The sequence below is a fragment of the Rhipicephalus microplus genome, chromosome 9 (assembly GCF_043290135.1).
Source record: "Rhipicephalus microplus isolate Deutch F79 chromosome 9, USDA_Rmic, whole genome shotgun sequence".
NCBI lineage: Eukaryota > Metazoa > Arthropoda > Arachnida > Ixodida > Ixodidae > Rhipicephalus > Rhipicephalus microplus.
The window spans coordinates 62587262-62613540 of record NC_134708.1 but is presented as its reverse complement, the minus strand read 5'-3'; the positions used below and the strand labels follow the sequence as shown (position 1 = coordinate 62613540).

General features: G+C 47.2%; 1 protein-coding gene across 2 annotated transcripts in view; it reads right to left on the bottom strand.

The window, feature by feature from the left end:
• LOC119164799 (uncharacterized) overlaps positions 1-12181 on the bottom strand; it is a 65675-nt gene extending 53494 nt beyond the window's left edge. Inside the window, exon 1 of one of the 2 annotated variants that reach the window (XM_075873730.1) lies at positions 11695-12181. The gene's annotated coding sequence lies outside the window, so the exon portion shown is untranslated. The remainder of the gene's footprint in view (positions 1-11694) is intronic. The other variant, XM_075873729.1, reaches the window with a different exon arrangement.
• Positions 12182-26279: the final 14098 nt, after the last annotated feature.

The window sequence follows — 26279 nt, the reverse complement described above, 5'->3', positions numbered from 1 at the left end:
CAGCAGGCCATACGCACTGAAATTTGCAATGCACTCCCTACAGTTCCGGCCTCTTACCCGTGCACTTCGGTGCCATCTGATCTCTCAACTGCTGGCTACGCACCAACTGCGCCGCCTTCACCTCTCAGCTACGCAGCTGTGGTCGCGCGGCCCCCACCGCATCCAGTCGCCTTATCGGCTCCACCTCCTCCGGCCTCGCCTCCAGTCTACAGACCCCCACCTCGCTTTTTCCGTCCATCTAATGAGTGGCGCACCCGAGACAATCGTCCCATCTGCTTCGCGTGTGGCATCGCTGGCCACATTGCACGCTTCTGCCGCCGCCGTCCCACGCCTGCGCACGCATACTTCGGAGCTCCTACCTACGCACCGCAGCAGACCACCACGTCTGCATATGAACAGAGGCACTCCGACTCGGATCGCCACCCATCGACTGCTCGTTTCCCATCACCTCGTCGCCGATCGCCATCGCCTATGCGTCGTCGACCACCTCTTGAGGAGGGAAACTAATCAGTGCAGTTCCGGAGGCAAGAACTGCAACTTGTGCGCAATTCCCAAGGCCTCCATTTTCGCCGCAAAATGTTGTTGATGTTGATGTTGAGGGAGTCGCCACATTAGCGTTAATTGATACCGGGGCCGCCGTTTCTGTGATGAACGCAAACTTTTGTAGGAAACTGAAGAAAGTGACCACATCTCTCAGTGGCTTGGTGCTGTCCACGGCTAGCGCGCAACGCATTCATCCCTCGGCTGTGTGTACGGCGCGCGTCGTCATCCGAGACGTTTTGTACGTCGTACAGTTTTTTGTTCTACCATCTTGCTCTCATGACCTTATCCTGGGTTGGGATTTCTTATCACGTCATGAAGCTATCATCGATTGTTCCCGTGCCGAAGTGTCCCTTGTGCCAACATGTGAATTTCCACCACCCGAGCGCTCTCCTCTGCTCTGCAAAGTCATCGCTGATGACGACATCACCTTGCCTCCTGAAGCTTCGGTCCCTATTAGCCTTTCATGTCTGGCGCAACCTGACGGCACGGTGGTGTTTACGCCATCTCCGGTTTTTACTGAACGCAAGGGCATCGTTCTCCCATTTGCTGTTCTTACCATTGCGTCTGGTTTAACCGTAATGCTGGTCACCAACCACTGCAACTACCCCATTGGCTTACTTCGTGGTGAAACGTTAGGATATGTGCAACCTGTCGACCATATCGATGATATTATTCTTCCCGACGAAACGCCATGTCACATTGCTGCAATCACTCATGCGTCTGAGCCATCAAGTTCGTCAGCCTTCGACAATGCTATTGACGCAGACCTTCCCCTCTCGCATCGCCGCCAACTTGTTGCTCTCCTTAACAAGTTTCGTTCTTTTTTCGACTTTCAAGAACCTGCTTTGGGCCGCACCACGACTATCGCTCATACTATTGACACCGGCTCACATTCGCCTCTGCGACAGCGTCCTTACCGCGTTTCCGCCGAAGAGCGCAGCGTCATTACGGAGCAAGTAGATGACATGCTTAAACGTGGAGTCATACAGCCTTCTCAAAGCGCTTGGTCATCACCTGTGGTTCTGGTCAAGAAAAAAGATGGCACCGTACGATTTTGCGTGGACTATCGCCGCTTAAACAATATTACGAAAAAAGATGTCTACCCGCTACCACGAATAGACGATGCTCTTGACTGTTTACAAGGCGCCGAGTACTTTACATCTTTGGATCTGCGTTGTGGGTATTGGCAGGTGCCAATGGCTGAATGTGATCGCCCTAAAACAGCCTTTGTAACGCCGGATGGCCTATACGAGTTCAAAGTCATGCCATTTGGGCTCTGCAACGCGCCTGCCACATTTGAGCGCATGATCAACACCATCTTGCGTGCCCACAAGTGGAAAACCTGCCTATGTTACCTGGACGACATCGTAGTCTTTTCATCTGATTTCCCGACACATCTTGCTCGCCTCCACGAAATTCTGACGTGTCTAACTTCTGCAGGCCTACAACTTAACTCCAAGAAGTGCCACTTCGCAGCACGAAAACTAACCATCTTGGGACATGTCATCACCAGAGACGGTGTTCTTCCGGATCCCGATAAGCTTCGAGCTGTCGCTGACTTTCCGTTGCCCACATCACTGAAAGCCCTAATAAGTTTCGTCGGTCTCTGCTCCTACTTTCGTCGCTTCGTGCGCAACTTCGCGTCCATCATCGCACCTCTCACGAGTCTGCTTTCCAACAGCAAAGGCATATCTGCATGGTCACCTGCATGTGACGACGCATTTCGCCAGCTCCGCTGCCTGCTGACCTCACCACCTATTCTTCGTCACTTCGACCCTGCTGCGGCCACAGAAATTCACACCGATATAAGTGGCATCGGTCTTGGTGCAGTTTTGGCACAACGGAAAGGCACCCAAGCTGAATACGTAGTCGCCTATGCAAGTCGCGCTCTCAAGAAGGCTGAATTGAATTACTCCGTGACAGAGAAGGAGTGTTTGGCCATAATCTGGGCGTTGACGAAGTTTCGCCCGTACCTTTACGGCCGTCCTTTCGACGTGGTCACAGACCACCACGCTCTATGTTGGCTGTCCACCTTGAAAGACCCGTCCGGACGCCTGGGGCGTTGGGCACTTCGATTGCAAGAATATGACATCCGTGTCGTATATCGTTCCGGTCGCAAGCATGCGGATGCCGATGCACTTTCGCGATCGCCATTAACACCAGATGTGGCTTCTCTGTCTCCCCCTTTTACCACCTTGTCACCGCTCGACACGACTGACATGCTTTCGGAGCAGCGTAAAGACCCACACCTTGCCTTGTTAGTCGACTACCTTACCGATCCGTCTGCTGTCCCTTCCACGAGAGCGCTACGCCGGCAAGCAGCCCACTTTTCCTTACGAGACAACATTCTGTACCGCCGTAACTACATGCCTGGTGGTCGGAAGCGGCTCCTTGCTGTCCCAACTCATATGCGCTCTGACATCTGCATGAATTTCCATGCAGATCCCCAAAGTGCTCACGCAGGTGTCCTGAAAACCTACGAAAGGCTGCGCCAGCGCTATTACTGGCGAGGAATGTATCGCTTTGTGCAGAAATACGTTCAGTCTTGCACCACTTGCCAACAGAACAAGACACCTCCGCGGCACCTTACTGGCATGTTACAGCCGCTCCCGTGCCCGGCTCGCCCATTCGACCGCGTGGGTATAGACCTCTATGGCCCCCTCCCATATAGTATCTCTGGAAACCGGTGGATTATTGTCGGAGTCGATCATATGACACGCTACGCTGAGACCGCAGCTCTACCGGCAGCGACCGCCCACGAAGTTGCACTCTTCATTCTCCGCAGCTTCATTCTACGCCATGGTGCTCCGCGGGAATTACTCAGTGATAGGGGTCGAGTGTTCCTGTCGGAGGTCATCCAAGCTATCCTCGCTGAATGCAACATTATCCACCGGAAATCTACCGCATACCATCCACAGACAAATGGTCTTACTGAGCGGTTCAACCGCACACTTGGCGACATGCTGAGGATGTACACCTCCTCCGACCACACTAACTGGGACGCTGTATTGCCCTTTGTTACCTTCGCTTATAACACCGCGACGCAAGCGACTACCGGTTTTTCCCCGTTTTTTCTATTGTACGGCCGCGAACCTTCCCACCCACTCGACACTATACTACCGTATCGCCCTGATGCATCTGAGTGCTCCCCGCTTTCGGAAGTCGCCAGATACGCTGAAGACTGCCGTCAGTTGGCTCGGTCTCTGACAAGTGAGGCTCAAGGCCTACAAAAGACTCGACACGACGACGCTCACCGCATAGCTCCTACATTTCGTGCTGGCTCCCTTGTGTGGCTTTGGGTGCCCCCGCACGTTCCTGGCCTGTCTTCTAAACTTCTGGCCCGGTACCATGGTCCCTACCGTGTCATTGACGCGACCTCCCCGGTGAATTAAGTCATCGAGCCATTAACACAATCACCCGATTTGCGCCGTCGAGGACGCGAGACCGTACACGTCGACCGTCTCAAGCCCTACTACGACCCCCTCATTGTGCCTACTCCCTGAGTCGCCAGGATGGCTACCCTTCACCCCGGGGGTATTGTAGTGGAGCATACGCACCAACGCGTATGCGCCTTCGGAAGACAACGAAAAGCCCGTGCTCTGATTGCGCGAGAACCTGTGCCGCCTTTGCCAGACTTGCTGTTCGCCCATTTTCCGTCGCGACCTCGTTGCGACTCCTCTGTTCTAATAAACATCATCGCAGAATGAATACTATTAATCTGTGCTAAAAGATATCCCAATATGCACGGTAGACTCTTCGTCATACTTGCAATGGCACAGTTCGTCGAGTGATTCAAAAGAAAAAGTGCCGCCGCTTCGCATTGTAAGACCAGACTTCGAAAGAACGCGCCGAACAGGGCAGACCTCATGCACATAGAGTTGGCGTCCCGAGAGACTTCGAGGTAGAAGTGCAAATCCCTCGAGTGCGCCACCCTTATCTTAGAAAGCTTTGCGGCCTCTTCTCCACGAGACGGCACGTCTTCGCGAATGTCGAGGAGCAAATATGTATCATACCGCCCATTTGATCGTGCTTCTCACCATGAATAAGTTGTGACCGACAGGTCGCAGAATAAGCGGAACTGACATTTCACACTCGCAGGTTGACGGGGCGTAACCAAATGTTTCAGTAAGAACTGCCAGAAAATTTGATGTAAGATGTTTTTGGCTCCTGTTGGCGAGTGTGCGAATTAATCCGACTTTCGGTCAATCTGCTTCTCTTGGCCCGACCACGACAAAGACTGATAACTGGCCTCCTGAGTCGGACTTTGCCCATAAGTTGGTCATAAGTTAGCTTCGGACACAGATGGGCATTCGAATGCTTCAGTGCGGTATGTAAGGAGAGTGTCGATGGTGTGGGAAGGTTCGCGTCTATAAAGAAGAAAGAAAGGAGAAAATCCACTGGTATCCACTGGTAGACTGTGCCGCGGTGTTGTATGCGAACGTGATGAATGAAAGAATGCGATCCCAGTTAGTATATGTCACATACATCGCGAACATACATCGCCGAGGGTGCGGCTAAATATCTCCGTGAGCCCGTTACTCCGCGGGTGGTATGCCGTTGTCTTGCGATGAACAACATGGCATTCAGAAAGCGGAGCCATGACGACTTCTGATAGGAAGGCTCGACCTTGGACTCTTAGTTCTCTAGGTGCACCATGTCGCAGTATGAAACGATGGAGGACGAAGGACGCTACGTCCCGCGCAGTGGCACTTGGAAGGGCACTTTTAGCATCTTAAATGGTCTACGGCGACTATGGTTCACCGATTTTCATCTGATGTCATCGCCAGAGGGCCATAGAGATTGGCAGGGCACTTCTGTGCCCAGCCAAACCTTTCGAATCCGATCGAAAGGTTTGGCAGGGCACAGAAGTGGCTGAAGCGCACCAGACGAGTGTAAAGGCAATGATTTGCGGCCCTGACAGTCAGGGCAGCCCATAACAAATTTTCGAACAAAATTATACATTGCGCGCCAGTAGAAGCGATGGCGAATACGTTCGTAAGTTTTGAAAACTCGGGCATAACCACATTGGAGAACGTCGTGAAAGGAAAGCGCATATTTGTGATCGCAAGCTGCGGGGGACAACCAAGAGCCGCTTAAGACCTTCAGGGGCGTAGTTCCGTCAGTGTAGCAGCTGATCACGAATGGCGAAATGAGCAGCTTGACGTCGGAGAGATCGTGATACCGTAGTGGTCGACGATCCAGAGAGACAGTCAAAAAGGAAAGCGATCCACGGGTCCTTGTGTTGTTCACTGGCAAAGTAGTCAAGGTCGAGAGATGCGATGGAGTGGGTACCAGTGGTTCCGCAGGCCGAGTCGGGAGGTAAAGGCGAACGGGCCAGGGCGTCGGCGTCAAAGTGCTTGCGTCCGCTGCAACAGATGACGCGAATGTCGTACTCCTGGATTTGCAGTGCCCACCCCCATGCCCAGGTGCGTACCACCTGCCCAGGTACGTATGCCCAAATGCGTACCACCTGGGCACACGTAAGAGGCGTGGCTACGGGCTGCATAGCCAGCGCATGGGGAACAGACGTGGTCACAGGCTGCTGGTGGGCAGCGACGGGAACAGCCTGAGCTACCTCTTCGGCAATAACATCGAGGAGCGGTGAGGGCAGACGAGAGGACGGGGGCTGCTGTGTGAAGTTAATCAACGACAGTTGCCGAGCTACTTCTTGGCGCACAAATTCTAATCTCTTGCAGGGTCGGTGAGTGATCGGGAACAGAAGTAAGACTGGAGAGCGAGTCAGCGTGTGAGGAAAATGGCCGAGTCAGGGCGCGCCGTTTTCTCAACTCGTCGAAACATTGACATAAAGTGATAAGTTCCGCAATGGTGGCAGGATTACGGGCCAGGAGCATCTGAAATGCGCCGTCATTTACCCCTTCGAGAATGTGCTGAATCTTCTCAGGCTCGGGCATATCGGTGTTCACACGGTTGCAAAGATCAATAATGTCTTCGATGTAACCGGTGGATGATTCCGATGGCTTCTGTGCGCGAGTCCGCAAGCGTTGTTCGGTCCTGGACTTGCGGACAGCGGGTCGGCCAAAAACGTCAGCAAACGACGTTTTGAAGATGGACCACGTCGTAATGTCGTTTTTGTGGTTGTTATACTACTTAGAAGTGTGGCAGCTTGGGCTAGTTGGTATGACATGACGATAGTTATAGCGCGAGAACAAAACGACGACAGAGACAAGAAGGACACGAAAGTCTTCCGTGTCCTTGTCTCTGTGTCGTCGTTTTGTTCTCGCGCTATAACTATCGTCATGTTATACTAAATTTCGGCAACGTCAGCGAGGTAAAAGATGATGTTAGTCAACTTGTCCGCGTCAACCCACTTGTTTGCGCTCACCAGTTCATAATTGGTCAACCAGTTTTCCACGTCGGTATCATCAGCTCCGCCAAAAACCTTGGGCTCTGGCAAGCGAGGAACGCCGGGGGTACTGGAGGATGGAGTGCAGGGGCCAGGTTGCGCGTTGTTGGTGACCATACTGAGAGGTAGCGTTCAGTTGCACAGCTCCAGGTTTAGGCGACGGCGAATGGCAGCACCCAGGTTCAGGCGACGGGAAATATCAGAATTCTCCATCAATTGAAAAGGGGTTTATTGGCGTGTGTCGCGACGGTGGCTCTACGATGAAAAAACGATTGGGACAGAGTAACTTTCAGGCAGATGCCGGCGACGATCAGCACGAGGCGAGCGAGAGGAGCCTACAACCCAGCACCCAAGCGGTGGCGATGCTGCTTGCCAACGATGAGTTTTCTTCTTCACACTCGGAACACTAGGCTTGTCGTTGTCCCTCAATGGTGACTCAATTTCTTGAAGCGCAGCACTGGCATCTTGTATTGTTGGTGCTTTTGGTTCCGAGGAGTCATCCTCAGAGCATTCTGCAGAGACAGCGACACCACAACCAGTCAGGTAGTGCATCGACAGCTGCCTATGCAGGACTACTTCGCCGCACTTCGAATATTCCATGGTGTGGAACGAGCCCCCCATCTCGTAATATGTCAGCAAGTTTTTCATCGGACCTTAGAAGTGGCACCCGTGGTCTTTGTTCCAGCAGTAAACCTTAATTTGGCACAGAAAAAAAAACACGTACATCTTTTAGAAATGTCTCATCCTTCCGTACATACAGGCCTAGCTTAAACTCTCTATTCGATGTAGCGAGGGAGGGACACGCGACACCAATGCCATGGACGCTGGATAAAAACCAGTAGACGTGGCAGTGCTAACGCGCTGGTCTGCAGAATGCACTTTCGTGAGGCGAATTTCGCGTACGCCGCCGCAGCTAAGATGTTTGGCAATAGCACCACGTTTGCTCAAAAGCGCTCCAGGCAGTTCATCGCGTGCGTTTGTCAATTAATGTAACTGATGACGGAGAATGATACGCTAAGTGTAAACTAACAAGGTAGTAAACGAAAAAAAAATCACAGCATATCCAAGGAGTGAATGATGAAGAGTGGGGCGAAGCGTCCGTCCGTCCATGTGTGTGTCCGCGCGTGCATCTGGACGGATGAACAGTAGGACGGACAGACAAGCGGATAAACGGAAAGAAGTGCAGACGCACGGCCCCACTTATCATTCGCTCCATATAGGTAAGCTGTGAAAACCACTAACGCCCTCTAGTAATGTTATGCCCAAGGAGATATACACACAACGCGCATCTACTGAACAACTTATAAAGTAGAGGTGGCTACTAACTACTACTAACTACTACTACAAAACACTACCGCTATAGAGGAGGGAGCGACGCACGGCCTAAGAAGCTTCGCCACTAAAAGGCACCCGCGTCTCAAATATCGCTCACAGCGAGGTCCTTACGAAGCAGACATTAGAGAGTTTTAGTTGAATGCACGCATCGCCCGAGAGGGAGTGCGGTTGCGCATGCGCTGTACGAGATGCGTGCATTAGCGCACGCTAGGTATACGCACACACTACATCTCGGCTGTTACGTTGCGCACGCTACAACCGTCGGGTACCTTATCAGTAGCTCGCACTAGATCTCTCCCTGGTTCCGGGAACGAATAATTGTATACACATCTTGCACGTGACGTCACGGACAGGTTCTCTGCGCTTGGAACCAGAAGAAGGCCGCCGCTATTATTTTCTAAGGCATTTGAGAGTGCCAGTGCAAGGGACGACACAGAGTGGTTCACCCGTCGCGTTCTTTTGGGCTTTGCCCGCATTGTTCTGTTCGCCAGCCGCCCAAGGGAGAATGCGAAGAATTAAGGGGCCCTCTAATCTGACATCACTGTGCCTTGCTCGGCGCGGTCAAGCAAGAATTCACACAGCATGCACCTCAACTGGCTGTCTACAGATGGCGACCTTAGTGACCACAGCGCAAGGCCTGGTGTCTGGTAAGACAAGGAACGAGTTTTCACCTTCCGTGTCTGAACTATACCGCGGGACATGAAAAACTGGTTAGCTTGACCCTTGGCAAGCCAAAAGAAAGAGAATAAGTTCTATTTGGTACGTTTCAGACATCGTCTTCGGGAAAGTTTCCCTCTTCCAGAAAACAAACCACAGCTTATGCCCCGTCGACGGCTCTCGCTAGCAGCTGGGGTTTATCCGAGAGGGAGTTAGCCCCATTTGCGTTGTCGTAAAGAACGTCCACACAACCCAGACACTATCGAATGTTGCGTCTTCCAGTCGCCAATTGTTTATTTATATAAAAAAAATGCGCGCAAATATTGCAGTTAAATTATTGACGATTATTGACGAAGCACCATGGCATACCAACTGTCCCAACTTATCTGTATCAGTGTCATGTCAGGTGCAATAACACATACAACGCGCATTTAAGATAAATGCACTCTAGCTAAGCAAGCACCCGAAAAAGACATAAGAGGGGTGGCAGCTAGTTCAGCGTTCATGCATTTTATCCCCAGGCAGCAGCTTTGTCGCACCAGCACTGTGCAGCTAAGTGTGCGCTTTCAGGAGCTCAAGCGATACTTTCCCAGTGGTTGACTTAACGGTACTTGTTTGCAGAATGGAGATAATAAAATCAGACAACAGACGCGAAAAGCAGCGCCTGGGCGGTTATATGTAAAGACAAAAAGGTACTGCCTTGGGTATCCGCTGGCATTCTGCTAAACGTAATGGATGCAAAGGCGTTTTAATTGCGGAGAAATCCTGAAGTGACGGACTACCACTTAAGCGTTACCGCAACCATGCACCCTGCAGATACTGCTCGAATTGATATCGCAAGGACAAGGCAGCGAATGAACGAGACTGCACTTGTCTCGAGAGAAAAAAGCACACCACCATTATCGCAGATGCTGTCAGAAACCTTAACAAAAAAAAATGCCACATAGGCAGCGAGCAGAGCCTGAAAAGCTGCACTCGCCAGCACTTGGGGGGGGGGGGGGGGGCAAGATATAACGTGCATCGACTTCTGTCAGCCTCGGGGACCTTGTTATTCCGGCACCAAATTGCTGGGGGTGAACGTCTAGGGCGCTTCCTACAGTGCTGCGGAACTGGCCCAGAAATTAAAAAAAAAACTACTTGTATTGGCCAGTGCAACGTGCTTCAAGTTATTATCCAAGATCACCTGGTTTATGGACGTAAACTTATATCTCACTGAAGGCTGTTGGACACACGATTCGGTTTTAAAAGTCATTCGTTTGCCAGCACACTTTGAAAATTTGTGTCGAATAAACATTGCAGTTTGTTCGTTTCTTGATTAATTTTCACCTGGGGAACTGTTTTCCTAGACAGCCATGCTGGAGTGACCATTTCTTACGGGGACGTTATTTATAAGAGATTACTGCTCGAGATCTGCCTTTTTTTTTTTCAGGCAGATTATCGTTTTCTTTGGTTAGGGTTTTGTTTTCTACACTCATAGCATCGTACTTTTCCTTGGAGTCTGCGTACAACTGGTTGATCATGCGTAAGCTTTCATGCACTCCTGCGATTTCTAGCCGTAAAACGTCAACATAACGAGTAGGGTCTGCGTTACTAGGCATTGTTAGAACTGCGGGAACAACTTTGGCAGCCGCAGGTGTGCCGATTAAGCGTTAAGAACAGAGGCAGCAAATGCCCTAATCAAGCGAAAAACTAATCTGCGAACCCCCCCAAAAAAAAAAGATTATGGCTTAGCGGCTTTCCTTGGTGCCACGGCTGCAGCTTCTAAGTGACGTTTGAGGAAAAACAGAATGTCGTGTTCTTCATTGTTTCATCAAAATTTTTAGCAAGCAGCATTCGCGATATTGAAAGAAATTTTTAGGAGACAAACAAATTGTACTCACTGAAATTTATGTGGATCTAATGGTGCGTTTAGATACGGTGTCATTTTTTTCCTGCTTCATGCAGTGAGTGCGTGAGCAACGTAGTGTACGAAATTTCGTTGCCTGGTGGTTGGTCTGAGAGAGCACGCAAATAACCTCCGGATTTCAACAAGCAGCACCTTGTCAGCCCATCACTCCTTGTGCGGCTGCGTCCCACTCTTTCATAATTTCATGATACTCTCAAGATATCGCAACAAGACAAAGCGCAAAATTAACGAAGCTTTCTCATATCAAGACGAAAGGGAACATGTGCGTCCTCCTGGAAAAATGGATGTTTTTGAGTGGTTAACTTGGACATTTCGGCTCGTGGCACATTTGTCTTGCTTTTCACCTTTATGTGCACGTGATGGTTTTTCTTGTTTTCCATTTTCAGTTATATATTTTCCGGTGTAATAAATTTACACACAGTAATTCATCAGTGCTTGTGCCGTGTATTCATTTTTTTTCCTCAGTCCTGTTTTATGCGCTGTTTTCATCAGTTTCATGTACCAACTCAGGGGCCCTTCAAGATGCCATTATATACCAAATAAAGTTATCAACAATTTTAGTGTGCTTATTTGGTAATACAAGTCGGTTACATTTTACATTGGCTGCTAATTATGTTACTATAGTCCACTAAGAGTACACGATAATATTTCATCATATTACTCACTGCAGCAATAAGTGGTTTCATTTCTGTAAATTACCTGCAGACTAGTATGATAGATATACTTCGCGTAAGTAAAATAGAAAGCAATTTGCAAGCCTATCGTCTTAGTTTAAAATGCATCTGAATGATTTACAGATGCGAGCATTCTGCTTTGCGCTGCTATTATACTTTGAGTATATATGGCGTACGTGCACGAGAACAGCGCTACTCTATTTGACACGTCTTACTTGAGTGACGATGATAACGGTGTTGGTGGCGACCTTCTCCACCCACGGCTCCTCCCACAACTAGCCACTCGTCACAAAGTCGTGGCCCTCGAGGGCCGACTTCAACTGCTCCCGGGCAATCAAACTCATCTTGTAACGAGAAATTCATCAATATCGGAACTGTCGACGCCGGCCTTAAGTCTCCGCAGCTTACACAGAGTCGCCCGCACGAAGCATGGGTCCAGTCATCAAAGTCTCGTCTCTTCTTCGTACCACTCGAGGTCTTTCTAGCACAGCGTACGTGGTGTAGTGTTCTGGTGACGCTTACATCGTGTTCGACGTTACTCGGTAGTTAAATCTGCGTCGCGCTCGCTCTCAGTCACGCCTGTAAGCTTCGTAAATGCTCGCAAACACGACTGCGCTGCTGCACTTCTCGGCACCCTCTGACAAAAAATGGCTGCCTGCCCATAGTGCATCTCGCTATGTCACATGATTTTCACGTTATTAAGTCGTAATTCATGGTCGACATGCGCTCGCGATACGGCATATATATTGCATTGCCACATTCCCTCCTCAAGTTTTGTTATCGCCCCGTTTTATACTGTCGGTGATACACAGCACAAACCGCGCCTGCAGTATTCGAGAAGTTTCAGGACTGCCGTAGATCACTTTCTTAAGATTACGCCCACATCGCGAACATTGCAGATTATACTGGAACCTACGTCACCGCTAACGATAACGCTATAATATTCGATGGCACGTGTGTAAATGCCGACGAGCCTCACCGCTTGCTGCAGTTGATCGATGGCTCTGTTCGCGGCTATCAGCGCCAGTGGGCATCGCTGTAATACTGCCTTCAGTTTACGGGCCACAAGTTCGGCCGAATAAACAGTTGGTAATACTGGGCACGACAAAAAATTCTTCAATGTGACAAGACCGCGGAAGTATCGACGAACTGCCATAATCCACTCTTGACACCGTTGCCCAATGGTAGAACTTCACGGGAAGTTTTCAATTCTGAGACATTTTTTTTTAACTTTTGTAACAACTCACAATTCGTCAGGAGTGCGTGCCTGCATGCTTTCCAGGATGACCATGGAATGAGAGATAAAAGCCCCAAACAACACGTTTTACGTGCGCTCAATGGGAAAACCAAACAAGCGCGGTCCGTCCAACTGACCGGAGCTTTGCTTTCTCTCCGCTAGGGCGGCGAACGGCGCTGAGCAAGCTTAAGATTCCTAGATGAAACAAGTTGTTTCATCTAGGGACCTTACGCAAACTTTCTCAAAGCGCGTGCACCATCCGCCACTCTGGAGGGTGGAGACAACCACAACGTTTGCTACAAAGTCCGTCATTACGATGTCCTCTGCTCAAGCCGCCACGACGGCCAGCCAACGAGTGTTGCGCGGCTGCATACAGAATTCGTTGCGCCAAAACGTGTGGTACTCAAACAACATGAGAGGAATACAAGTTTTTTTCTTCTTTTTATCGGAAGTGTGAAGATCTTATATAGTCTCTAGTCTTCATTTTTGAAGTGACATTAGCAGCTGAAGTTGCATGCAGCAGAGAAATACCGTCGACGCAAGCCGCGTTAACACCTCCAATTAGCGTCTGTTAGACTAGTCGCTAACTGTTTATATAGGTTAAAGATGTGAAAAACCCGCACCTAAGTCACATCACCTTTCAATGTATCTGTGTGTTGTGTGCATTCTACCGTGAAAAGTGTAAAAACAGTTTGCCATTTACTAGCTGGCTGAAAAAAAAAATAGAAAAAACATGCTGTCGAGTGATGATGTGTGGGATGAAGCGTTTATCCGTCCTTCCATCCGTGCGTTCGTTCATGCGTCCGTCCGTCCGCACGTCCATTCATACGTCCATTCGTCCAGCATATCCATGGAACACAGCATAGCTCAGACGGACGAACGCTTCGTTTCACACATCATCATTCATGATGAGTGGGGCAAAGCATACGTCCATCCGTCTGTTCTTGCTTCCACCCGTCCGTGCATCTGTCTGTCACACTAGCGCCGCATGCTGAGTGAGTCATACAGCTAGGTGGTTGCAAACCAGTCATAGACATGCATGGACAAACCCACGGCTTTAGAAGCTTAACCCCTAAAACTGTGGTTATGTATCATATTTTTATATATTGTTTTAGGGGCGAAGCTCCTTAAGGTGTGGATCTATGCTTCCTCCGTTGTTGTCGTATGTAGCCACAAGTGGCACATACCCGCTCTATAGCAGGTATGTGTCACAGGGGATGCGAGATGGGAGATGGCGGTACTTGGAGTGTTCACTAGAGGAATGCATGGACGGACGCATGAACGGACGGGGAGACAGACTAGCAGACGGATGGACAGATGCGCGGAGCGGGTATGTGCCACAGGAGATGCAAGATGGCGGTACTCGGAGTGTTCATTAGATGGACGCACGGACGGACAGACAGACTAGAAGACCGCCGAACAGATGGATGGAAGCGCGGACGTACGGATGGATGGACGCACGGACAGACGGATTGACGGACTCACGGACGGACGCATGGATAGTCGCGCAGACGGATGGAAGCACGAACGGACGCTTCGCCCCACTCATCATTCACTCCGTGGATATGCTGTGACACCGTTTTAATTGACATGAAATGCAATGCAACTGGCTACTGCGACTACGACGGCGCGCGACCCACGGCGTAAAGGGCTTTGCCCCTAAAAGAAATAGTTGAAGACGCCTGCAGCAACAATCGCACAATGTAGGCGCACATCTTCGCCCAATTGCAGCTTGTGCACAAGAAGCGATTGAGAACAACGCATTTTGTGTGATCCAAAATGAACCAGTTAAATACGCATGTACACAGTATGCAACTGAACGTGTATTGCACCCGGTTCCCTAGTGATCGCAATTAAGCCCGATCGGAATCAAATTTCTCAACAGTGATTGGCACTATTCTGCAGCTGGTGTATACAAGAGAGTCAATCACATCAAGCTTTATCGCGATTGAAAGTGCCCGTATGACAGCACTTTAAATTATACCTCTCTAAATGCTGAAATGGCATAAATTACGCTGCACAAACACGAACGGTCCGTGGGTTGCCACTTCTCGCGCTTCATCTTTACAAGCTATAATAGTCGCCTTTTCGCATCTTTCGGGAATCTGAACATCCTGTAGCCATTTCGCGAGTGTTTTGTGCACTGTGACACGCAACACTCAGGCATTTTGCCCGAGAAAACACCGCGCACGTGTCTCAGTCAGCCAGCCGCGACGATACGGGGGGAGCCAAATGGCGGCCGCCGATCGGAAGGCGGCACTCGCCCCTCCAAAGAGTGGCTCTACCCTCCTAGGGTGCGCGCGCATCGAGGAACCCTATTGAGTCTTAGGTCCTCACAAGATGATGTCGCAGCAGTGTTGAAACGACGCGTAAAATGGTGGACAATGCGACGGATTTTAGCCTCTTGAAAGCGTCGGCGCTCCAAGATAACATCTTGGATGGTCGAACAGCCTTTGAACACAATGAGGTTAAATGCCTCGTCTGTGATACCCTTGAGCACGTGCGCCACCTTGTCAACTTTGGCCATGGTTGCGTCAACTTTGCGGCAAAAGGTCACAACATCTTGTATATATATCAGGTACGACTCAGTGTATGTCTCAACACGGGAGCCAACTTTTTTTCTAGCAGCCTGACCAAACAAATTGCGTAACTTGGTCTTACATACGTTCCAGCTGGTGATCTCTTCCACATTTTTGTTAAACCAGACCTTGGTCGTCTCTTGTAAATAAAAGGGGAGGTCTGCCAGCATCAAGGTTGTGTCCCAACTGTGATTTTCGCTCTTGAGCTTAAGCCACTGATCTAAGTTCTCACCATCAGTTCCCAGGATCACGGGGTGGAGCTGCCATAAGGAAAACACGGGAGGTGGGCCCCGTTGATGCGTTGGACGCGGCTGTTGACGGAGCATTGCTGCCACTAGACATGCTTGAAGCGGCAACTTGGCGTCCGCTGTGAAGCTCCGTCGTGCCTTGGTACCACGCACGCCCACCAAAAATGCTGTGTGAAGCTACACAGGGAAACAGTGTGTATTTTACGATATATTGCCACATTGAATATGCAATGATCTATTCATGAATATGCCACTGATCTAAGTTCTCACCATCAGTTCCCAGGATCATGGGGTGGAGCTGCCATAAGGAAAACACGTGAGGTGGGCCCCGTTAATGCGTTGGACGCGGCTGTTAACGGAGCATTGCTGCCACTAGACATGCTTGAAGCAGCAACTTGGCATCCGCTGTGAAGCTCCGTCGTGCCTTGGTACCACGCACGCCCACCAAAAATGCTGTGTGAAGCTACACAGGGAAACAGTGCATATTTTACGATATATTGCCACATTGAATATGCAGCACCAATGTCACAATGCAGTTTCTGCATTGTGACAATATATGCACAGTGCCAAAGCTTCAGTGAAGATAGAGAATAAGAGCACGCCCAACACACCAAAATGACTTCTTCCTTGACGCCTCTCATGCTGTGTGACATTGTCTCATAGCAATGTGATTGTTTTCACGAAGTAAGGAAAATGGCACAACCACATTGCACGGTCATTGTTGAAAGCACCAGTAATGAGGATTTCAAAGACGTAAGGAAGCCCCACTGGAATAGGTTTCACGAGAAGTCATTGAATTATTAAATAGGGTACAGACTAAACTCTTCGATAAACGGAAATGTTTGGTGCTTTGTTTTCATGTTACCACCGTTTTTAATGCACTCTACGGCACATCGTAGCATTACAACTCTCGAGTTGTAATTATTTTAGGTAAGACTGGCCACTGGGCTTGGACATTGTTCACAGCGTTCAGACGGTCCGCCGGCAAAATAACCAAGGAGAAGCACACGCTCCGGTTTAAACGGCATCACATAGAGTGCACGCCAATGAACAGACGCACAGTGTGACCCCACTTCCTGCGTATGATGAGGCTGAATGGAGCGATTCCTGTTATGAGCCCCATGCAGTAAATGGGCACGCACAATGCCCGAAGTTCTTCGTAGACGTAAAAGTGCAGCAGAAATCCCTGCAGTGTGAGGTGGACACGGGTACCGCGCGCTCCCTGACAAGTGAGAAGACCTACCACGAAGCATGGTCATGGAACGGCCCCCAGCTTTCTTGGGAGCCACTGGACTGGCGCACTGCGTGATGAGTAATCGTAGAAAATGCTGGATGCTGGTCGTAGCGCAAAGTCACACGGTGACACTTGTGGAGGTGTGACACAGTTGGTGTTCAAAATACATTCCACTATTTCCAAGTTGAGCGTCATAAGTTAGTGCTGCAATAATGCATTACATACTTTCCTACGTTGCGATGACATACCACATTTTCAACACTACCGCCCACATTTCTCGGGGCACAAAGTACGAAACCAGATAACACACACTCTATCGACGCGCCGAGTTCGTTAAAGAAATGAATAAATAGTATGCATCAGTTTGTTTATAACCATGACAAAGAAAATAAACGACAGTACATCACCAGCAAATGTTGGTTGCTTGACGATAATTTCGGCGTACGTGTGCTGTCCACGGTGTGCGTTTGACGTTGCGCGTTGGTACCGATGATACCACGAATCCACTCGTCACTGACGCTTCAGATGACACCTTCGCGAGTGTTTGCAGCGAAGTGAACAAATCTCCGCAGCGCCAAAACCACGTTCCCGCTTCAGTGACGGCGTACAAAACTTCTCGGACGAGCTTACAGAATGAAAGTGGCGCGTCCGTTCACAAGAACCCCACCACATGGGAGTAACGGACAAGAAGTAAACAACAACAACGACGACGACAACAACAACAGCAACAACAACAAACGCGCATTCCGCGCTGTCTCGTGGCAGGCTGTTCACAGCCAAATAGATTCGGTTTGGAATTCGAATTAGACGCACACCCAATTTTCTGGGGCATTTCTTACTTAGCGGATGTATACACGGCAAGCAAGTGGTTGCATACATTCTGAGACAGAGGGTGCTATTCTGGACACTGTCACATTCCGCCATATTGTCAAGTTTTGTAATGGCGGCATTTTAAGCCAATCAGAGATGTCGCAGCAGCTCACTTGGCCAATTATCATCGATCAATGGCGGAATATGACAATATGGCGGAATTCGACAATGTCCAAACTAGCAACTAGAATCTCAAGTGCGAAGTAGTAGTCGTCATTTTTTTTTTTTTTGAAATTTCTCTATTTCGTTTTAGGCACTGAACGTTCCGCGAAGAGTGTTCCCGTAATTTTAGCTGAACTAGGCGTGCATTCTGTCGATCGAGTGTGCCGCGTTGGTCGAAAAAAAGAAGAGAAAAAAATTTTGCTCCGAACTGTTTTAACACGAACATGTCAGAGAGCTCATTTTGCAGAAATGCCGGCGTCGTTAGTTGTGAGCGAAAAATCATCTTCGGACCGAAAAATCGAGTACGAGGCAACCATAATAAATAACCAAAAAACTTTGGCTCGAGTGGGGATCGATCCCGAATCATTGGCACGGCAAGCAGGCCACAGCCTTCTGGATTTCTCTTGCCTGCGGGATTATCGGCGGTCACTTGAAAAGCGGTCGTCGTGCGAACTGTGGTGGTGGCGCCAATTAAGTAGGGTCGTCTTCAAATAAGTTTTTATGTTTCTGGAGCTTATATGCAACAAAAATAACGTAAAAGGATTCCGTGCCTTGAAATGTCGCCCCCAACAAAGCGACGACAGCGCATTGCCAGGGGCGGCAAATAAAATGCTTTCTGGACTTTGTTTTTTTCTTTTTTGACAATTTAATTTGTGAGACTTGATGATAGTACTCAGAAAAAACTGCTTCTCATTCAATTTTAGGCATTTGTTAGATTGAATAGTGCCAATGCGTAGAAGATATCGAAGTGACTCACTTTGGTTGGCAGCCCGTATTTGAAGACAAACAGTTGCGCCGCCCTGCTCGTGAAACGCACGCGAATACGCGCTGACACTTTTCTACAGAAAGTTTGCCGAATACGGTCAAAACAAGTTGTTACTACATCTTCAGCTAAATGAGTCGAAGAACATTGTCAGTATACCTTACTGCAGCGAAGGCTTCGTGGAGTGCGATGGACGTAGCAGCCAGCACTGGATAGCTTCTGTGCTCCGGGAATCGGCGTTGGGGCTATGCTATATCACGTACCTTGTTCGCACGTGAATGCTGACGCATACATATTGTTCACTGCTGTAGACGCTGAAACGCTATTTACGTGGCCTTTATTTTACGTAAACATTGATTGACTTGCACTAAAACAATATATTGCCGCAAGTTTGTGTGATCACTGTTGTCGTTTCGCTCGGCCCGTATGCGGCATCGCTGGCTTACTAAAGTGTGCAGGATACGTGTGAGCTTCTCGTAAGTAGTTTACTGCATCGTACTTTATGGAACGAGAGAAATTGAGAGAGGGAGCAGCTCCAAGGAGCGGAGAACAGCCATGACGCAAAAGCAGACATCGACGGTGTCATCTGCTACGCGAACGCGCAACCACCATATCGAAACGCCCTGGTGCTTTGAAACACATTTCGCTTTATACGCAGCTATAAGTTATACAAACAATATTTTAGTATTTGTTCAAAAACAATATTCGAGTAAAGAAGATGATATAAACTTTTTATCAAAAATAGTATTTTTAGATTTCCAATTTTTTTGTACAACTGCCGCCAGAATCCAGACGGCGCTATCATCGTGTCCGATTTTCATTTCTGTTGACTTTATGGTCAAGTCACTACCCCCTTGGCCACGGCCACCCACTAGGCTTCCGCACGCTTGTGAAAGTTGCCGCTTGTTCTTTGCGTTTAATGTGTACTCTTAACGCGCTTTTTTTTAATTTCTTCAACTCGAAAGAAGTGCAAAGAGCTTACCTATGGAGCTTGCGGCCTGACGTAACAAGGCTGACGTATTTCCTGAGTGCCCGATGAGCTCAATTTGGGTAGTTTCGCATTCGCCACAATTGGTACACACAAGTGTACATTTATACGCAATATCTCAAATGTTGACATCAACTCAGTGCTCTTCACCTTCCTGCAAACAGCCATAACTTTTTTACATATTGTTGACAAAAGGTGTGCTCAAAGGTGCGGGGGGGGGGGGGGGGGGAGGGACGTGAAATGTATGCACATATAGATTGATTTAGAGGGCCACTAAATTACTCTGAGTTCCAAGACGAGAGGGTGTTTACTTTCTCGTCTTCATCACCACTCCTACTGGCACTACCTCAACTTCCCTACTTACTTCTTAAAGGACGAGGACAGTCAGCACGAAGGGTTAAGCCGACCTGCATGTCGCGATTGCCAGATATACGGGCTGTCATATGTCTGATCGCTCTGTCAAAAGCACACAAGATGAAGCGAAACCAGATGATCGCACCAAATAGCCATGCGAGACGTGGCAGGACAGGCATGCATCTATCTGCATGGAAAAGCGGTTTAGGAGGAAATTCACACCCTATACCTCCCGTATGTCGACCAATCGAGAGCTTTTGTCATCATATGTCACGTCAACAAACCAATGGCGTAACAAACTGTGTTTTTAAAGACGGGAAGTTTGCAGCTCAATTGCTTTACAAAGCTTCTGAAGTTTTTTTTTTTTTTTTTGAGCACGAAAAACCACCTGGATGTTTCCCTTGCTGGCTGCCTATGTACACAAAGAATGAAAGACGGGGCTCGTCTTTTATAGTTAAGCTCGGCATTATTTACAGCAAACAAGAAAGTACTAATCATGATGCAAACGTGAAGGAAGTAATTTGCCTGAAAGAGTTAACTTACCACTGGCAAGCACTGTATACCTGCAACCTTCTGATAATTCATCCACGGTGCTCTACCATTTCAGCTACTCCGGCGGTGTTCCTACCATCCACTTCATTTAAAACTAGGAGTGTTGGTTAGCGCGGCTTGTTGTTATAACATGTGGAATACTTTTTTTTTTTTTGCATGTTAGCATAACGTCATACGAGACCTTTTTATGAGCTAGCAGAATAATCGAGGGGTGGGACAGGATACATGGGTTTAGGAGCAGCTCTGGGAGTAGGCAAAAGTGCTTTTTAGCAGGCTTGGGGCAGCCAGAAAGATGTTATCCAGCAGGCTTGCAGCAGCCAGAAGGCCCTTTACGAGCAATTTTAGAGCAGTAGGAACATTCAGAGCAGACTTAGCCCGTTCAAAAGCATTTCTGAAGCAACAGTTTTTCAATGCCGCATTTTCAACCATTCATCTCAATTGTACAATAGCCTCATTATTGCAATAAAAATTATACGGACACTCCAAAACGGTTTTCAACGTTGCCGTCATGTCCCATATGATTTTTAAATTGATAACCATAACCCTGTCCCTGTCTATATGTTCAATCGGCGGCTAAAATAGCGCGAGCGGGGGCGACGAACGCGGTTGAAGCAGATATCAAATGAGCCAGCCCATCTCGGCCGCTCGTTTAGTGAAACGGTGCAGGCAGAGTGCTGAAGAATTGTTGTCAATGCACTTGCAATGCTTGAAGCTGCAAAACAGAATAGGCGCAGCTTGAGGATCTTCCTCAAGTATGCCTCAAATATACAAAAAATGTACAAAAATACTAGTCAGCGGGTTCGTTAAAGCTACGAGACAGTCATATGATTATCAAGGTGAATGCAATAGCAAGCTCACAAAAAAAAACATGCTTTATAATATACTAATTTTCAATTGATATGTAGTATAATCACAGCACAAAGCTATGCCAGTGCTTGAAACCAGAAGGAATGGAATGAAAAAACTTTATTTCAATCCTGCAGGACGCGCGTAGCGGGCGTCTTCCACGTAGGGACTCACAGGGAGTAACCTGGCGGCCGCTTCGTGGGCCTGCTGGATGGCCCATTGCTGGTCGGCGAAAAGTGAGCCCCTGAGGGAACCAGAAGAAAAAGCAAATTAAAGGTTGATTAGAGCCGAAAAATGCAAGTTCTTATCAAAATGACGTAATTTTCATTTGCTTTTACAAAGTTCGTTTCTCTACTTTCACGAAAAAAAATAGAAGGTTGTGATTCTTTAAAGTAGGTTAAAACCTAAAGTGCACAAGGTGGATCCTACAAAACTTATAAATGTGCAATGTCTAGAGTCTTTTGCAAATTGTCACCTGGCTGCTTGCTATTGCATTTCGCAGAAGGGGTTTACTAAAACCACATGCTCACAATAACTAATTTTCAAGCTCTCATGACAGAAGAAATCATCTTGAAAAACATGACTTTTCTGCAAAAATGAGCTTTCACTTATGCCTTTAAAACACGTTTTTCTCAAGATCCATTTTTGGGCAACTTCTTGAGGTTGGACATCATGTTTTAGCACTTCTGATAGCGCACTGGCATGAAATTTTGCCCATATATTCTTCACATGTCGAGCGCACAAGTGTCTTCTTTCAATCCAGCATAATTATAAAAAACTTACAAAGCAAGCAATTAGTATGGACTGAGCACTCTGACATTACCATTTTTCTTTACCATAAAAATCTTTTGTGTGCACTCGACAGTTAATTGCATTTTACAGTTAACTTTGAACAATAAAACCTAATTTTCACATTACCATTTTTCTTCACCATCAAATTGTTTTACGCGTACTTTTTTGATGGTTACTTGCACTCTTCAGTTAATGTTGAGCATTATAAGCCAATCGAACCATAGCCACTTAGTGGCATAAAATGTTTGTCAAAAACAAACTATACTTCACACTTGCCATGACACAAAAAAAAAATGCGCAACTTACTATAAAACTAATTACATATCTAATATCAGCATAAAAGCCTATATTTAAAAAAATTCATTGCCCTATGCTACAGATTACTGCCATAACAAAAAACAAAAAACTGTACAATTCACTATAAAACTAATTACATATCTATTATCAGCATAGAAGCCTATCTATACAAAAAATTCTATTTCCCTATGCTACACATTATTGGAACTTTTTTTTCCCAAATGCCACTTCCCATTAACAAGGAGCTAAAAAATTAAGGCCCTGCTGTCCCATATCAACATTTAGAACATGGGACATTTGCTTCAGCAATCGTAGCTTCAATCCCCACCAGCACTTTGTTTTCCCCACCCTTTTCAGGAAGCACAAGAACAGATTCCTAGAGCCTTCATCAGAAAAACTAGTTTTTTTAACGAGCTAATGTTACCCCAAAGTGGCACTCAATTGTTTAAATGTACTCTTATCTGAAAAAGGCGACCTCTCTTAGCACTTTCTTCATCTAACACTTTTTTTAAATCCGAGAAATCTATGCCCCTCACGCTTGTAAATTGCCAAACTATGCTACTTTCCAAATCGCAATTTGTTATTTTATCATCACCTTTATTATGCAAACCCCTCTCAACAATGACACACTTCATCCTGTTTAAAAGAAGGCTTCTGGACCACTCCCTTTTTAGGGATCTTTGTTTTTATGACAACGAGACACGTGCTCCTTGAGTTACTGATTCCGTGAAAACAATGCGCTGCACGAGTCACAGGAAAAAAAACGCTCTCCTGTGTGAGTGCTGCGTATGTGGTTCACGAGGTGAGCTCTCCGTGAAAATGGCACATTGCAGTGGTCACAGGAAAAGGGACGCTCCCCTGTGTGGGTGCGCATGTGTACCGCGAGGCTCCTTTTCAGTGAAAAAGATGCCCTGCAGTGGTCACAGGAAAAGGGACGTTCCCCTGTGTGGGTGCGCACATGCTCCACAAGGGTAAATTTCTGTGTGAAGGATGCACTGCAGTGGTCACTAACTTGTAAGCCACTAACTTGTCGCTACATATATCTAAATATCTATATATATATATATATATAGAGAGAGAGAGAGAGAGAGAGAGAGAAATTTTTTACTGACCCTATGACACTGCATCACATACGGGGGAAATACAATACAGAGCAAGGAAACCTAATAACACAAAAAACAAGCATGAAAAAAGAAAACTGCAATAACAAGCACACATAATGCAAACACCATGTAAAAAGCAAACACACCCAGAGTTCTTTTATTGGTGATATGCTGTGAAAACGTAAGTACGAGAAAGCAATGAACGTAGTGGCTATACTTTCACAAAGGGCTTATTTTTCGTTCTTAAACACAATATTAATAGGAACTAACAAACAAATAAGCAGAGGAAAGTATAAAGGATGTTATTAGAAGTAATTGTATGTAAATATGAAGAAAAAAAAGTGGACGATAAGATAACTTGCTGGTGGAAGGGACTGAAATTGTAACTTCGATTGACGCGTCCGGTGGTCTACCAACTGAGCTACACCGATGCCAATCTCCCCGGAAACTTTATAGAGTATGTTTAATATTAGTAGGCCTGGCTAACTTCTTTGGGGCATATATACTTTGCAATAAATTAGATATCAACTCAAACACAAAGGCATGCAGAGATGAAAAATTCTTGAACGGGCTTTTCTGAGCCAACATACATTTACACATGGAGCCTTTACTACAATGCAACAGCACTCGATGCCTTGAAGAGAACACCGCTTGTCCAAACATTGGCTCTGGCAATACCTCCCACTGGAGAATTTTCAACACCAATTCGAGAATTTTAGGTCCACATTTTCTTCATGCCATACATATGGCAAAAACACATGTCCAAAATCAGACATGTATGTTGGTCCCTGCATTGCAGAACGTTCTACAGTCATAGACAAGGTAAGTACTTTTTACAGCTCAACACACAAAAAAAGAATATAATTTCTAAAGGCTGGAACAGCAGCAGTATCAAAATTGGTTTCAACTGACATTCTTACATAAAGGAGGAGCCAGCTATATTAGATAGGAGTGCATCTGTGGCAATTAACAAAGAAGAGAAACTTAAAGAGGCAATGTAAAATGAAGTGCAGTAAAATACACTGGCATAAACCAAAGGTGGCCTATTTAGAACAAGACCACATATGCTTTCCAGCAATGCAGAGTAACCATCAAGATAGCTACCAAAAATTCTTAAACATATACAACTTTTTTGAGCGCTGACTTGCTAAGTCCTCCAGTTTGTTAAAGAACGAGGCCCCATATGTCACACGGGGGTTACCAATGCGCAAATTTAATAAAAAATCATTATTTTAACAACACATATGACACCCCATATACAAGCATAGTACATTAGGGTGAAAACTGAGTCAGACACACATGACGTGTAGGATGCGAAAAGGTTATGAAGATGCCACTGATATCTTGCATGACAACTGCTTATGCTTCCTCTAGATGCACAGCATATTTGTTTCATTATTTCACGGCAGTGCTCTTTCTCTGCTACCAACAACAAGCAGGCATGACAATCTTTCTCTGCTTCAACCCTGAATGTTTAGTCATCAGTTCATAAGTGAAGTGGCTCACTCAGGAACCAGCATACACTATGCTAGCTACTCCATCCCTCACCCTCACTTCCCATATTTTTGCCATACTTTCACATCAACTCATGAAAACCAATAAGCCATCTGGGACAGAACACGTTCTAGACCTCTCTAAAGGTGGGAGGCCTTGGATGTCTCATCAAAGGCGAGAACTGACTATTGGCATTCAATGGTATTGGCATTGACATGAGCGGTAAGAAAAATATTCATCATATCACATGTCACCACAATTTGTGACACAACATAACGGAATGTCATCATCACGTGACACTGTCAATTGTTCGATAGCAGGCTGATCACAAAGGCAGTGCAAAACTATGCAGGAAGCTTTCAGGGTGGATTAGCATGCCATGGAAGGATCAATACCTGGACAGAGATAATAAAGATGGCTTTTGTTCCTCAGTTGCTTTTAAGCAATGTGTAAGTGACCCTGCAAATTTTCGAAGTGTATACTTAAGGGCTTGTTCTCTTTTTTAGACACAATATTAAAGGGAACAGACAATAACGCTAGGAAATGTATAGGGGATGTTCTTAGTGCCTGCGGCCGTTCATCAGTTCTCACGGAGGAAGTGTTACCCAAAAGAAGTGCAAGGTAGTATGGATATTCATATCCCAAGGTGGCCTCACTTTTACACACTCTTCTACCACTCGCCTTTCGTCCCACAAACACATGCATATTCCTTCGAGAATTGCCAAACCAAGTTACTTGCCAAGTCTCAATCTACTTTCACCCACAGCCTCTCTAATCAACAATACCCCTATTACCTTGCACTCGACTTCTCTTGAAGGCAGGCTGTGGACCACTCACTTTTTAAGGCTTTCTGTTTGCATGATGACCAGATAGATGGTTCATGAGTTTCTGATTCTGTGAGAAGGATGCACTGCAGTGGTGACAGGAAAAGGGACGCTCGCCTCTGTGGATGTACATGTGGCTTTTGAGGTGCTGCGCCCGCACAAATGATGCATCGCACTGGTCACAGGAAAAGGGACGCTCCCCTGTGTGGGTGCGCACATGGTCCACAAAGTTCGTTTTATGTCTGAACGATGCCCTACACTGGTCACAGGAGAAGGGACGCTTTTCTGAGTGCGTATGAATGTGCCTTGTCAGGTGAGAATCTCGAGAGAATGTAGCTGGACACAGATGGCACTCATAGGGGCGCACGCCCGTATGTCTGCAAAGATGTTGTCGCATGTGCCCTTTGTACTTGGTCACATAGGTGCACTGACGACAGGAATGCAGTCCACCTTGAAC